Here is a 15,311-nt window from a genome sequence, read left to right as displayed (position 1 = left end):
ACTTATCCATAAAGAGATAGCACACTCTGGAGTGTCACATTCCTGGATATTAGGCACTCTTCTGCTTTTTTTTAAAGCCATGGTTGATTTCATTTTCCAAAAACATTTCTGAAACTCAGACTCTTAATCTGCAAAATAAATATATAATAAAGCCTACATCATAGGGTTATTAGGAATAAAGAAGATGATGCATATAAGATAAAATATAGCACCATACTCATGGTAAGTGCTGAATACATGTTAGATAGTATTTTATTCCCTGAAAAATATAATATATTTTATGTTTTTACTAAAACTTGAAAGTACAATTTTATTTCTAAGTGTATTTCCATAAATATACAAACCTCATAGAGAACTACATAGTAGCTATATTGATCATGAGCATATGGATAATAACAGATTATAATTTCAATAAATGACTGTTTTTGTAGTTTTAGCATTAACTCAGCATGGCTTCTTTTTTATTTTAATTGTTGTTCAAGTACAGTTTTCTGCCTTTTACTTCCATCCCAACCCAACCCCCAGCCCTCCCCCTCCCTCCCATTTCCACCCCCCCTCTTTGTTTTTGTCCATGTGTCCTTTATACTTGTTCCTGCAAACCCTCCCCCCTTTCCCCTGAAATTCCCTCCCCTCTCCCCTCTGGTCCCTGTCAGCCTGTTCTCTATTTCAGTGTCTTTGGTTATATTTTGCTTGTTTGTTTTGTTGTTTAGCTTCCTGTTAAAGGTTTTTATAGTACTATTGTGAAGCAGAGTAGCATACTGGTTAAAAGGGGGTCAACAGTTAGACAACCTGTTTGAATAATCCAGCATCTATTTACTAGCTGGCTGAGTTTGCATAATTAGCTGAACTTTATGTACTTTGCTTTACTCAATTAAACAAATGAAGATATTACTACTAAATGAGATAATACATTTAACATGCTTTGTTCATTATAAGTGCTCAATAAGTAATAGTTATTATTATTCTTCCCTCAACATAGGCCAACTGTATTATCAATAGTGTTCCATTGCTCCCATAAGAAATCACCACAAATTGAGTGACTTAACATAATTTTATTTTCTTATGATTCTGTAGTCTGCCATGGTTCCCACTGGGCTAAAATCAAGGTGCTGATAAGGCTGTGCTACTTTCTGGAGGATCTGGGGGTGTTTCTTCTTCTAATTTTATTCATATTACTGGCAAAATCAGTTCATTGGGGTTGTAAGAATGAGGATACAGTTCCCTGGCTGCCTGTCTGCTGAGGACAATTCCTGCTTCCAGAGATCACCATATCCCTTGGTGATCCCTTATGGCTTCCTGCCACCATCTTCAAGGTCAGTCATAGTGGGTTGAGTTCCTCTCACACTTTGACTCTCTCCTGCCATTCCTTCTGTGACTCATCAGCCTCCCTTTTCCATTTTTAAATGGCAATGTGATCACATGGGGCCCACCTGTATAAACCAGGATGACTCCTACTATTTAAAATTACTAATTTAAATTCCATCATCAAAGTTCCACTTGCTATGTACCATAAAATATTCACAGTTCTTGTGGTTAAGACATGGATATAGTTAGGGTGAGGAGGGAATTATTCTGTTTACCACACCGTAAGTCTACTTCCTTCAGTTCAGTCTGAAATGTATACTTGTAATGCCCAATTCAGAATTTCATGTACACACAGTCAATATGCAAAAATTAGACTTTTGTGGGTCACCAGTTAGAACCCCAATCAGGGTACACGCCTGAGTTGCAGGCCAGGTTCCTAGTAGGGGACATGGTGAGAGGCAACCACACGCTGATGTTTTTGCCTCTCTCTTTCTCTGTCCCTTCCCCTCTCTCTAAAAATAAATAAATAAAATCTTTAAAAAAGGCTTTGGTGTCATTGCACGAATTAAAGATGTGTCTCAGTTATTAAAGATAATGATAAAAGGTGTTTATTATTTAGAATAATCACATAGTAAATACAAAATATTGAGAACTATTAAAACTTTGTTTTATTAAATTTATATTTATACCTCCTCTTAAAAATTATTGTATAATGAAGGAACACCAATAATCTACTATTAATTGGAGAAATAAGTCCAGTGTAACTGAAATAAAAACAATCAATTTCCTTACAGTATGGGCAAAAATTCTCTAAAATTGTAATTTCTAACATGAAGCTTATTGTATTAAATTTTCTACCCAGTTTTACAAATCAGACATTGACTATTGTAGGCTTAACTGTTACAAATGTATTTAAAATGAAGTTAGAATAAATATACAAGGTTTTATAAATGAATGATTATTTTTTTATTTTTTAAAAGATTTTATTTATTTTTAGAGAGAGGAGAGGGGAGGGAGAAAGAGAGGGAGAGAAACATCAATGTGTTGTTGCCTCTCACATGCCCCCACTGGGGACCTGGCCTGCAACCCAGGCATGTGCCCTGACTGGGAATCAATCTGGCGACCCTTTGGTTCACAGCCCGTGCTCAATCCACTGAGCCACACTAGCCAGGGCTAAATGAAAAATTAATTTAATAGCCAATTTCATTCAAGCATTTAGAAAGTAGCTATCTTTTGTCAAGTTTTTTCTAACTGATGAGAATTCAACAAAACAGGTAAGACATGCTCTTCTCCCTGGGGAAATTTCCTCAGAATGGGAGGCAAGTGAATGAAGCCATCATTTGGAGTCAGTGTGTAGAGGCTGCATAGAGCTATGCACTTAACCACTAGGAGCATAGGGTCTATTCCAGCCTCTGAGTGGTAGATCAGGAAATTTTAGATAGCAGAGGTAAAGTATGGTGATATAAACAGTAGTGAGATTTTTAAATTGCCTGTTTATATTACAGAAGTAAAATAGCCATGGCTAACTTTATTTGCATTCAAAAATGGGTTGTACACTTATGATGTGTGTATCAGAAAACAGATATTTAGTGAATTGATGTATTTTTCCATTACTTAAAAGGAAGACATCTAGCACCATGCTAAAACAAACCCCACACGTTATTTTCCTATGTATTGAGAAATAACATCACTAACTTAATTAAGATAAAGATGAACTTAAATTTCTCTATTTTAAGAATTAAGAGGGAAAAAACATGTTCCTTTTTCTGTGGAACATATGAAAACCACAATAACTGTACTTAGTAAAACTGAACTGTAGTTTTCAAAATGTAATGTTAATGGAGTAAACAAACCTGAGTTAACTCAAGGGATTAATAAGTAACATGTTATCAAGTCCTTGATTTATGGGCAGAATTTGTTAAATTTTATTGACACAGTTGCTTATTACACTTTCTGTAACAGCACTTTTAATTTTAAACTCCTCTGATTTAATAACGCAACGGCAGTAGATTGTGAACATTTTTGTTGTTGTTGCTTTTGTTTTGCAGAAGGCTAAAGTTCTTTAACTGCTAATAGCTCCATTATTTTAAAAATTAGATTGCTGTGGGACAGGAAGAAAAGACACATTTTTAATGGAACATAGCCTCTTGCTCAATGATTGTATCAAATCAAAACTTCAAGAGTGTATTCACTGGCTGAATGTAGTCATTTTTTGGCCAGGTTAACATCTTAAAATTATTATTACAAAAGTGACTGTATAAATTTCCATTCCATTTTAGTACTTTACACGAACATGAAGGTCTGATAAAAAGCTTAACTGTTATAAAAGAAAACTGTAATACTCTGCATATTATAAGGATTAAAACAAATTTGGCTGAAGGTTTTCAAGCATTAATTTAAATTTTTTGTGTGTGAATGTTATCTATAAAAGCATACTTTCCAAATCCCTCCTGGGTGATTATCAGTGAATTGTTTAAAATTTCCATTGTGCTCTTTTTTCAGATCAGCTAACTGTCCATTCAATATTTTTTTAGGCTGAGCCCCTGGGCCAATACACATTATAATTCATTTAACTATTCCTGGCACATTTAGAGCCATACTTTCACTGCAGCTCAATGAAGCTTTCTAATGTATGTGATGACCAAGTTAAATTATGGTAATAAATGAACAATAGGATAGAAATAGCTGGTAGTAGAACCAGTTATGAATAGTAGCAAGGTCAGTCAGATAGCCAGAAATATTATTTGATTTCATGCTTTCATATATTTCTAAAAACACATTGTTTTTCTCATTTTGTGCTATTTGTTGTCATAGCAATGTTATTTCAGGAGCAATAAGTCAAACCGAAGAACAATCTTTTACGTATATAACCACCCATCAAAAATTTATTGAACCTTTACTGTATGTCAGACAGTTTGCTAAGGATGGGTGGATAAAAAAATATTAATATAGTCATGATTCAATTCAATAGTATTACAATGGTAGAATGAACCACATTATATGAAAGTACAAAGAAGAAAATATTTGGTAAAGGCCAGCAGGAGGAACTCATATATACTTGGAGAAATAAATTGGGACATATTTGTAAAGGCCTTGTTAATTGTACTGAGGGGTTTGAAGTCATGCCATGTAAAATAGATATCTTCACTCAAAGTAGCAGTTAGAAAGGGTTCCATTGTTGCAGAATTCTAACTGGACCCAAAATGACAATACTTACAAATTATTGCAGAAATGAGATACAATATTAAAACCACAATAAAGTTGATAAATGAGCCATAAAGGGTGACTAAGCATTAGGTTTGGAAAGGCAGAAACCAAATTTCAATTATTCTTCCTTTTAAGACCCCATTCTGGGCCTGGCTGGTGTGCCTCAGGAGACTGAGCACTGGCCTGCAAACCAAAGGGTCACCGGTTTGATTCCCAGTCAGGACACAAGCCTGAATTGCAGTCCAAGTCCCCAGTAGGGGGTGCGTGAGAGGAACCACATATTGATACTTCTCTCCCTCTCTTCCTATCTCTAAAAAATAAGCGTCTTTAAAAACAGACCCATTCTCATTATGTAATCAGCCCCAGTGGCAGAGACTTTGGGATCTTCATCAGTCTCACTGTTAACAAACAACAAATAGTGGTGAAAAGCAGTAAAAAACTCCTTTAAACTCTGTAGACCTACAGTGACAAAGGAGAAAGAAGAGACAGAGACAGAGAGAGGACAAAAAGAAGGCAAAAAAAATAAATAAAACTTGCCTTAACCAGGGATCAGTTGCCAAGAAAGTGTATTTTATATTTATTTCAGTAAAACAGCCCAGGCTAATAATAAGCCTACTGAAATTAACCCTCAAAGCATAGTATCAAATTTTGAGTTCTGGACACACGATGAAAAACAATCATGGTAGATATTCTATGTCTGTGCATTACATTTTCAGTTTTTTATTTATTTTATTTTTATTTTATTTTTAAATATATTTTATTGATTATACCATTACAGTTGTTCTATTCCCCTCTTCATTCCCCTCCACCTGCACCCTCCCTCCCCCACCATTCTCCCCCACTTAGTTTATAACCACGTGTCTCAAGTTCTTTAGATTCTATATTTCCCCCACTATTCTCGCCCTCCCCCTATCTATTTTCTACCTACCATCTATGCTATTTTCTGTGCCTTCTCCCCACTTCTCCCCCTCCCACCCCCCTGTTTCTAACCCTCCATGTGTTCTTCATTTCTATGGTTCCACTCCTGATCTAGCTTGTCCTCTTGGTTTGCTTTTGTTTTAGGTGTGGTTGTTAATAACTGTGTGTTTGCTGTCCTTTCACTGTTCATATTTTTCATCTTCTTTTTCTTAGATAAGTCCCTTTAGCATTTCATATAATAAGGGCTTGGTGATGATGAACTCCTTGAACTTGACCTTATCTGAGAAGCACTTTATCTGTCCTTCCATTCTAAATGAAAGTTTTGCTGGATAAAGCAATCTTGGCTGTAGGTCTTTGGATTTCATGACTTGGAATACTTCTTTCCAGCCCCTTCTTGCCTGTAAGGTCTCTTTTGAGAAATCCGCTGACAGTCTGATGGGTACTCCTTTGTAGGTGACTGTCCCCTTATCCCTTGCTGCTTCTAGGATTCTCTCCTTCATTTTGGTCTTGGCTAATGTAATTATGATGTGCCTTGGTGTGTTCCTTCTTGGGTCCAACTTCTTTGGGACTCTCTGAGCTTCCTGGATTTCCTGGAAGTCTATTTCCTTTGCCAGACTGGGGAAGTTCTCCTTTATTATTTGTTCAAAAACATTTTCCACTCGTGGCTGTTTCTTTCCCCCTTCTGGTACCCCTATAATCCGGATGTTGGAACGTTTAAAGATGTCCTGGAGGTTCCTAAGCCTCTCCTCATTTTTTTGAATTCTCATTTCTTCATTCCTTTCTGGTGGGATGTTTTGTTCTTCCTTCTGGTCCATTCCATTGATTTGAGTCCCAGTTTCCTTTCCATCACTATTGGTTTCCTGTGCACCTCCCTTCATTTCAATTAGTTTAGCCTTCATATGTTCCTCTAGTTTGTGACTATGTTCCTCTAATTTGTGACTATAATCTACCAGTTCTGTGAGCATCCTGATAAATAGTGTCTTGAATTGTGCTTCTGAGAGACTGGCAGTTTCTCGGTCACTTAGAGTTATTGGCTCTGGGACTTTGAGTTCTTCTTGCACCATCTTTTGGGCTGTTCGTGCCTGTTCCATAGCAGGATCAGAGCCCTAAAGTGTTCACTAGAACAGGGCAACTAAGTCGCTGGGTTGTGACGTTGCATGTGGGGGCAGGGTCAAAGAGGGACAATGGCTTCCCGTCTGCTGCAGCCACCACTGTCATCAGGCCTACGCATTTCATTCCACTGCACTCGAGTGTGCCACCGCCGTCAGCCCTTCACCACTGGGTTCGCCCCCTGGGGCCTGTGTGGTCCGTCTCACTGTGCGCGAATGTGCGACCGCGGTCAGTCTGCCCCACACCCTGACTGGTTCCGGGCTGCCTGCGTGCCTAGGTCGGGGCGGGGGGGGCCCTGTCCTGCCCGACCCAGCTCCGCTGCTGGCTCCACCTCTCTTACCGTCCCCGTTGAACGGTTCGTAGTTGTCGGACTCCCGTATAATTCCGTTTTCTGGTCTTTGGGTGTGTCCTAGTTCTCCAAACCTTTGTTGTGTTCAAACTTGGTTCTGTGAGAAGGCACAGTGTTTCCACCTATGCCTCCATCTTGGCGGAAGTACATTTTCAGTTTAAATTACAATGAGAAAATGAGAATTTTCCAGGAAATTTTAGTTCATGGTGAATATGTTTCTAGGAGTAGCAAAAAGAGAAATCCATTTTGAATGTTTTTTGATGCAAATCAAAATTTAAATATATTATGATGGATACATAACAGAAATGACACTATAAATGTTAAATTATTTAAGCATTTTTGAGTTTAAATGTGGTTAACTAAAATTTAAAATAATGCATAATACTTTTGAATAGTAAAATGCAAACGAGTGACTTTTCCATTGAATGTTACTGCTTTCTTTTGTATTCTCATTGTTGTTAGAATATACCCGATTTCCAGCCAAGATGGAGGTATAGGTAGAAACCCTTTGCTCCCTTGCACAACCAAAAGGAGAATAAAAACCAATCTAAAATCAATAAACAACCAGAAGTGCCAGAAAATCCAATTGATGGAACTCCCACAACCAAGGAATTAAAGAAAAAATCATCCAGCACAACAAGACCAGTAAGAACCCAAGGTGAGGCCATGGGCTGAATGGGGTCTGGCTGAATAAAAATGCTGCCAGGCAGCAGATCATGTGGGTGGGGCTGACTGAAGGGGAAATTGAGACTCAAAGCTGACTGTAGGCTACAGCGGGGGTTGCCAAGGTGGCAGAAATTCCCAGTCTCACACAAGAGTCTATTGAAAAGTGTGCTAGAGCTGAGCAGGTGAGCAGCATTGTTTCCTCTCTGGCCCCCTTCCCACACAGGGAGCTCAGCAGAGCAGCAAAGAGTGTTAAATTGCCCTGGTGAACACCTAAGGCACCATTCCCTTACAACTTATCAGGTGCGCAAAGACAAAGAAATATGGCCCAAATGAAAGAACGGAGTAAAGCCTCAAAAAGAGAGCTAAGTGATGAGGAGATCGCCAACCTACCTGATGGAGAATTTAAAGCCTTGGTAATCAAAATGCTCACAGATCTGATGGAGCTTGGTCAAGAAATGAAATGATGAATGAAAGATACTCAAAATGAAATGAAGCAAAATATTCAGGGAACTAACAGTGATAGTAAGAAAACCAGAACTCAAAGCAGTGATTGGAACAAAAAGGAAAAATAAACATCTAACTAGAATAGAATGAAGAAACGAGAATTCAAAAAAGTGAAGAGAGACTTACTAACCTCTGGGACAGCCAGAAACATTCCAATATACGAATAATAGGGGTGCCAGAAGGAGAAGAACAACAGCAAGAAATTGAAAACTTATCTGAGCAAGTAATAAAGGAAAACTTCCCCAGTCTAGCAAAGGAAATAGACTTCCAGGAAGTCCCGAAAGCCCAGAGAGACCTAAAGAAGTAGGACTCAAGGAAGCACACACCAAGGCACATCATAATTAAGTTACCCAAGATTAAAGGTAAGGAGAGAATCTTAAAAGCAGCAAGAGAAAAGGAGGCAGTTACCTACAAAGGAGTTCGCATTAGACCGTCAGTTGATTTCCCAAAAGAAATCTTGCAGGCAAGAAGGGGCTGGAAAGAAGTCTTTGAAGTCAAGAAAGGCAAAGACCTACATCCAAGATGACTCTATCCAGCAAAGCTATCATTTGGAATGGAAGGGCAGATAAAGTGCTTCCCAGATAAGGGCAAGTTAAAGGAGTTCACCATCACCAAGCCATTATTATATGAAATGGTAAAGGGACTTATTTAAGAAAAAGATCACACATAAGAACACGGAAATGACAACAAACACATAACTATCAACAAATGAACCTAAAAGAAAAGACACACAATGAAAACAAAACTAAGCAAACAACTAGAACAGGAACAGAATCAGAGAAATGGACATCGCATGGAGGGATTTCACTGGGGAGAGGGAAGGGAGCAATAGGGGGGAAAGGTACAGGGAAGAAGCATAATTGGTAGGCATAAAATAGATGGGGAGAGATAGAAAATGGTATAGGAAACAAAGAAGTCAAAGAACTTATATGTACAACTCATGGACATGAATTAAGGGGGTGAAAGGCTGGAGGGTTGGTGCTGCAGGGTGGAGGGGTATAAAAAAGAGAAAATTGGGCAGATTAATAGCATAATCAACAAAAAATACTTAAAAAGAATTGAAATGCAGACAACTGTAACTGGACAACAATAAAATAATTTTAAAAAAAGAATTGAGCAATGTAAAAAACAAAAGAAAAAATCCAAATGTTCTTAATACGACTGTCAAGATCCAGCATCCTGTGACCCTGGCTTACCTATCCCATTTTCTTATACCCAATGACACCTTTTATAATGTCTATTGCCTATAGCTCTAATTGGAGCCTCCAGCACAATTTCGTGAAGAATGCAGTGACAAAGGATATTTTAATTTTGATCTTGATGTTAGAAGAAAAATATTCAATCTTTCACAATTAAGTATAATGTGAACTATGGGTTTTTCTTAGATGTCTTTTATCAAGTTGAGTAAGTTTATTTCTATTCCTAGCTTGAATGTTTTTATCATGAAAGGATGTTGGATTGTGACAAGCACTCTTTCTACATCTATTGAGGTGATCATGTGGTGCTTTTTCTTCACTCTACTGATGTGGTATGTACATTGATAGTTGAAGATTTTTTTCATCTATAAAAATAAGGGACATCCACTCTGGCTTTTGTGGCTCAGTGGGATGAGTGCCACCCTGCAAACCAAAAGGTCACTGGTTTGATTCCTAGTCAGGGAACACGCCCAGATTGCAGGCCAGGTCTCCAGTTGCGGGGTGTGACAGGAAATCACTCACACATCTATGTTTATCTCCTCTTTCTCTCTCCCTTCCTGTATGTGTAAAAATAAATAAATAAAAGCCAAAAAAAGGGAGATCAATTATTTAAAGAGGGATGTTGAAGTCAACTATTATTGTTGAATTATCTGCTTTTCCAGTCAATTGTCAGATTTGTTTAATATATTTGGAGCTGTGTTAAGTGCATATAAGTTACTAATTTTTATGCCTTCCAAATGGATTTATATGCTTTTATCATCATATGATATTTTTTTGGTTTCTAGGATCAATTCTTATTGTCTAATTTGTCTTTTATTAGTATAACCACTGCAGCTTTCTTGGGTTTGTTTTCTTTTTTTATTTTAATGCAATATTTTCCTTTTTTTATTGTTGTTCAAGTACAATTGTCTCCATTTTTACCCTACCATGTCCCCCACCACATCCATCCCCACCTCCAACCATCAAACCTACTCCTTTTGGTTTTCTTCATGTGTCCTTCCTACATGTTTTTTGATGCCCCCCATCATCCCCTATCATCTCTCTCCCCACTCCTCTCTGGTTACTGTCAGATTGTTCTCTTTTATTTTTAAATATATTTTATTGCTTATGCTATTACAGTTGTCCCATTTTATTCCCTTTATTCCCCTCCACCCTGCACACCCCCTCCCACCCACATTCCCTGCCTTTAGTTCATGTCCATGGGTCATATATATAAGTTCTTTGGCCTCTACATTTTCTATATTATTCTTAACCTCCCCCTGTCTATTTTGTACCTGCCAGTTATGCTATTTATTCCCTATGCTACTTATTCCCCCCTTCTCCCCCTCCCATTTCCCCAGTGATAACCCTCCATGTGATCTTCATTCCTATGATTCTGTTCCTGTTCTAGTTGTTTGTTAGTTTATTTTTTAAGGTATGGTTGTTAAGCTGTGAGTTTGTTATCATTTTACTGTTCATATTTTTTATCTTTTTTTCTTAGATAAGCCCCTTTAACATTTCATATAATAATGGCTAGGTGATGATGAACTCCTTGAACTTGACTATGTCTGGGAAGCACTTTATCTGCCCTTCCATTCTAAATGATAGCTTTGCTGGGTAGAGTCACCTTGGATGTAGGTCCTTGCCTTTCATGACTTTGAATACTTCTTTCCAGCCCCTTCTTGCATGTAGGGTCTTTTTTGAGAAATCAGCTGATAGTCTTAGGGGAATTCCTTTGTAGGTAGCTCTCTTCTCATGTGCTCCATATAGAGAACACTACTAGGTCTGTGGTGGTTATGCTGATTAAATGAAATAATTTATCTAAAACTCCTAGCTCTGTATCTGACACATATTAGAACTAAAAAAATGGCAGATTGTTATTTGTTGCTGTTACTGTGAAACATATTTCTTATCTTTGTTTTATACTCTCTATATGTGATCCCTCATACAAAGTCATCTTGACTAGGAAAATTAATTTATTTTTAATTGTATTTTATTGATGTGCTATTACAGTTGTCCAATTTTTTTATTCTTTTCCCACTTCCACCCAGCACCCCCTACTCTCTCAGTCAATCCCTCCACTTTTGTTCATGTCCATGGGTGATGTGCATAACTTCATTGGCTATTCCATTTCCTATACTGTGCTTTACATCCCCATGGCTATTCTTTTACTCCCTATTTGTACTTCCTAATTCCCTCCCCTCTTCACCTATTCTCCCCCATGCCTCTTTCCCATCTGGCAACCATCAAAGTGCTCTCCATATCCATAATTCTGTCTCTGTTCTTCTTGATTGCTTAGTTTGTTTTTTAGATTAAATTGTTGATAGGTATGTGTTTGTTGCCATTTTATTATTCATAGTTTTGGTCTTTTTCTTAAATAAGTCCCTTCAACATTTCATATAATCATGGTTTGATGATTAACTCAATTTTTCTTGTCTGGGAAGCTGTTTATCTGCCCTTTGATTCTAAATGATACCTTTGCTAGGGAGATCAGTCTTGGTTGTAGATACCTGCTTTTCATGACTTTGAATATTTCTTGCCAGTCTTTTCTAGCCTACAAAATTTCTTTTCAGAAATCAGCTGATAATCTTATCAGCTGGTCAAGGTCTGCTCCCATCTGTGTTCTGCCCAGGGTCACCCTGCAGGAAGTATAAAGCAATCTGAGATGGCTGCTGCTTGTGCTGGGTTTGGAGATTCCCAGGTAAAACGAAGTTGTAAATCTAGTTCCTGTCTGCTGCTTCTAGTTCCAGGCCTGGGGCCACTTAGCAAGAGGGGCTGAGGGCTCACTGAGGCTGGTAGTTGCTTATTTGAGGGGGTTTAGGAAGTTGCAATGCATGAATTGAGACTGGCTATTTATATGAAAAAGTCACTGTTAACACTTGGGTGGGTCCATAATTTGTGTAGGATGGAGTATCAAGGTATTCCAGTGTGGGGCAAACAGTATTAGCCAGGTTGATGGAGTCTCAGATATGGGACCTGCCTGCTGGCTCTGTGATCTGTGTGAGGAGGGCTCAGAAAAGGAACAATGGCTTCTGTCTACCTTTGTGTCTGGGAGAAAGCTGTCCCCAAGTTCTCATCTTGAAGCCAGACACTTCAGTTCCTCCCTGTGTGCCACTGATGCCTCTCAAGCTGCTACCCCAGTGCTGGAGCTCAGATGGAGTGAGTATCATTAAGTCCATGAGTGGGTTCTTTAGGAGGAGCTTCTTGGGACTCCAAAAGTTTCTTCTACTAATTCAATCCCCATTGATTTTTTCAGTCAGAATTTATGGGGACTATATTCCTGAGCACTGAACCCTGGGCTGGGGCTTGGTGTGGGGCTGGAACTCCTCGTTTCCAATATATCCCTCCTGAGTTTTATCCACCACTCGGGGACGTGGACCAGCCTGATCCACATCTCCACCCCTCCTAACAGTCTGGATGGATGTAGTTTCTTTAATTTTGTGTTTGTTGGACTTCCATTCAACTTGATTTCTGATAGTACTGAGTGATAATTTTACTATAGTTTAGTTGTAATTTTGATGTTGTTGTGCACAGAAGTGAGTCATGTTTACCTATAAGGAAATTTTCATGGAAGAGATTGCCAAGCACCAGTTCTAACAATGACAGGATATCTGTATATTTATGTATATTTATAAATATAAATATATCTCTATATTTCCTATAGAGTGTTTATTTTAGTAAAACTAACTCAGTTCATCAAGATCAATTAACTATGCCCTGGCTGGTGTAGCTCAGTGGATTGAGCACAGGCCTGTGAACCAAAGGATTGTGGTTTGATTCCCAGTCAGGGCACATGCCTGGGTTGCAGGCCAGTCCCCAACAGGGGACCCAGGAGAGGCAACCATACATTGACATTTCTCTCCTTCTCTCCTTCTCTCCTTCCCTCCTCCTCTCTTCCCTTTAAATAAATAAATACATTTAAAAAATCAACTAACTATAAATATACAAGTTTTATCCAGAAGGTATCCAGCCATGTAATATGTAAAATAAAGGCATTTTTGAAGTAGATATAAGATACAAGAAACATTGTACATAGGACAATGGTGCCTCAGTCCCCTTCAAATCAATTACCTTTGAACCTCACACAGTTCTCCCAATCATCATCAGCTGCCCCATTGTATTTTCCTGAATTTCTTTGATGGTCTGAAATCTCTTCTCTTTCAAAGGTGATTTTAGTTTTGAGAAAAGCCAGAAGTCACAGGGTGCCAAATCTGGGCTCTAGGGTGGCTGAGTGTCCTGGGTGATTTGATGTTTTGCCAAAAATCTCTGCATGAGATGTGATGCTTGAGTGGGCAGTTGTGATGAAGCTGCTAATCACCAATTAATTGCCCATAGCTGCAGCCTTCTTAATCATCTGAATAGTTCATGTGGAGGAACGTTCAAGCTTAACACAAAATTTAATACAGATTCATGGCTCTCCTCACTCAGTCATTTTGATTGTGATGGCCACACAGTACACCTGCTCATGCAACAGTGTCTGCCACCCCCACTGACTAGTACAGTGAAGTCATCATTTTTTACTTATTTGCATTCCATTCCAGTCTCTTTGGCTGCCAGGTTACATCAATGTCACAGAGTCTGTTCTCATTATATTAACAGTGGCTGGACTTTTTCCACAAAGACTTCATATAATACTTCATATAATAAAAAATGACTAAATCCATGTAATAAGTAAGGTCACTATATACACATTACCCTGTAATGCACAACGGTTATAAAACATTCAAACAATATAAAGAAAGTGACAGAAATGGAGATCACATGGAGGGCTGTCAGTGGGAATGGGGAGGGGGGCAAATGGGGGAAAAGGTACAGGGAATAAGAAGCATAAATGGTAGGTACAAAATAGACAGGGAGAAGTTATAAATAGTATAAAAATGGAGAAGCCAAAGAACTTATATGTCCAACCCATATACATGAACTAAGGGGGGGGAATGTGGGTGGGAGGGGGGGGTTCAGGTCAGAGGGGAATAAAGGGGAGAAAAAATGGGACAACTGTAATAGCATAATAAATCAAAAACACCTTAAAAAATAATAAGGTAAAAAAAAGAAAGTGGAATTTTTACAATAACCTGACCCTTTAATAATAATAAAAAATCACTATTAAGAATTAAGTATTTATACTACTAGCATTTTCATTCATACATAAACATATGTGTACATATTTTATGTAGGTAAATTATGCCATTATCCCGTGTGTGTGTATATATATATATATATATATATTTTTTTTTTTTAACTTATTTGATATATTTACTTTTTTCTTATTAAATAATTAATTCATGTGTGTTGTAATGACATTTATAAAAAATCTATTAAGTTATTTTAGGAGTTGTCCCATAATCTCAAGGTAATCATTTTAACAACTTATTACATATCTTTCTACAAATATATGGATATATATATATATACACATATATATTTTTAAACAATATCATATTAAATTCATAGTAGATATCTTTTATTTCATTAAATGTAGGTTTTATTTTGGGGGGTTTATAGTTTTTCATTTACTTCTATTACATTTATTGAATACCATATTTACATATATTTAGATTGTCTTCAATGTTTGCTATTACAAATGAGGCTGCATTTGACATCTGGATAATTACAGATATAAAGATATTAATTGCAGTGTTTGCTACTGTGTGTGAGTATATATGTGTGTCATACTTACACAGCTGCATGTGTGCAAAGGGGATCAAATTGGACAATACTGCCTCTGTAGAACTAAGCTTTAGCTATTTGCCATGTGATAATGCTTCTTTTATATGTGAACATAATGGACTTCATGTATTGTCAGTAGAGTATAGAATAGTGAAATTTAGATGTTTATAAATTCTATGAGATTTTTATAAAGAGAGAAGGAAAAGACAGCATTAGATATTTTAGAATTATCACATGCTTAAAACAAATATTTCTGTTAGCAAACATACAGTTTTCCCCTCAGTGTCTACACTGATAAAATGAAGTTCTCATTGGATGTCTTCTTATGTTACAAATAAAGAAGTGTTTTCAAAAGACACTGAAAGAAGGGAAAATATTGAGCAAGTTGTGTCCCATTGCTTGAATATGGA

Source organism: Sturnira hondurensis, unplaced genomic scaffold, assembly GCF_014824575.4.
Source record: "Sturnira hondurensis isolate 20B ecotype Veracruz unplaced genomic scaffold, ASM1482457v3 Scaffold0002633, whole genome shotgun sequence".
Classification (NCBI taxonomy): domain Eukaryota; kingdom Metazoa; phylum Chordata; class Mammalia; order Chiroptera; family Phyllostomidae; genus Sturnira; species Sturnira hondurensis.
The sequence above is the reverse complement of the archived record's forward strand: the minus strand, read 5'-3'. Positions refer to the sequence as shown.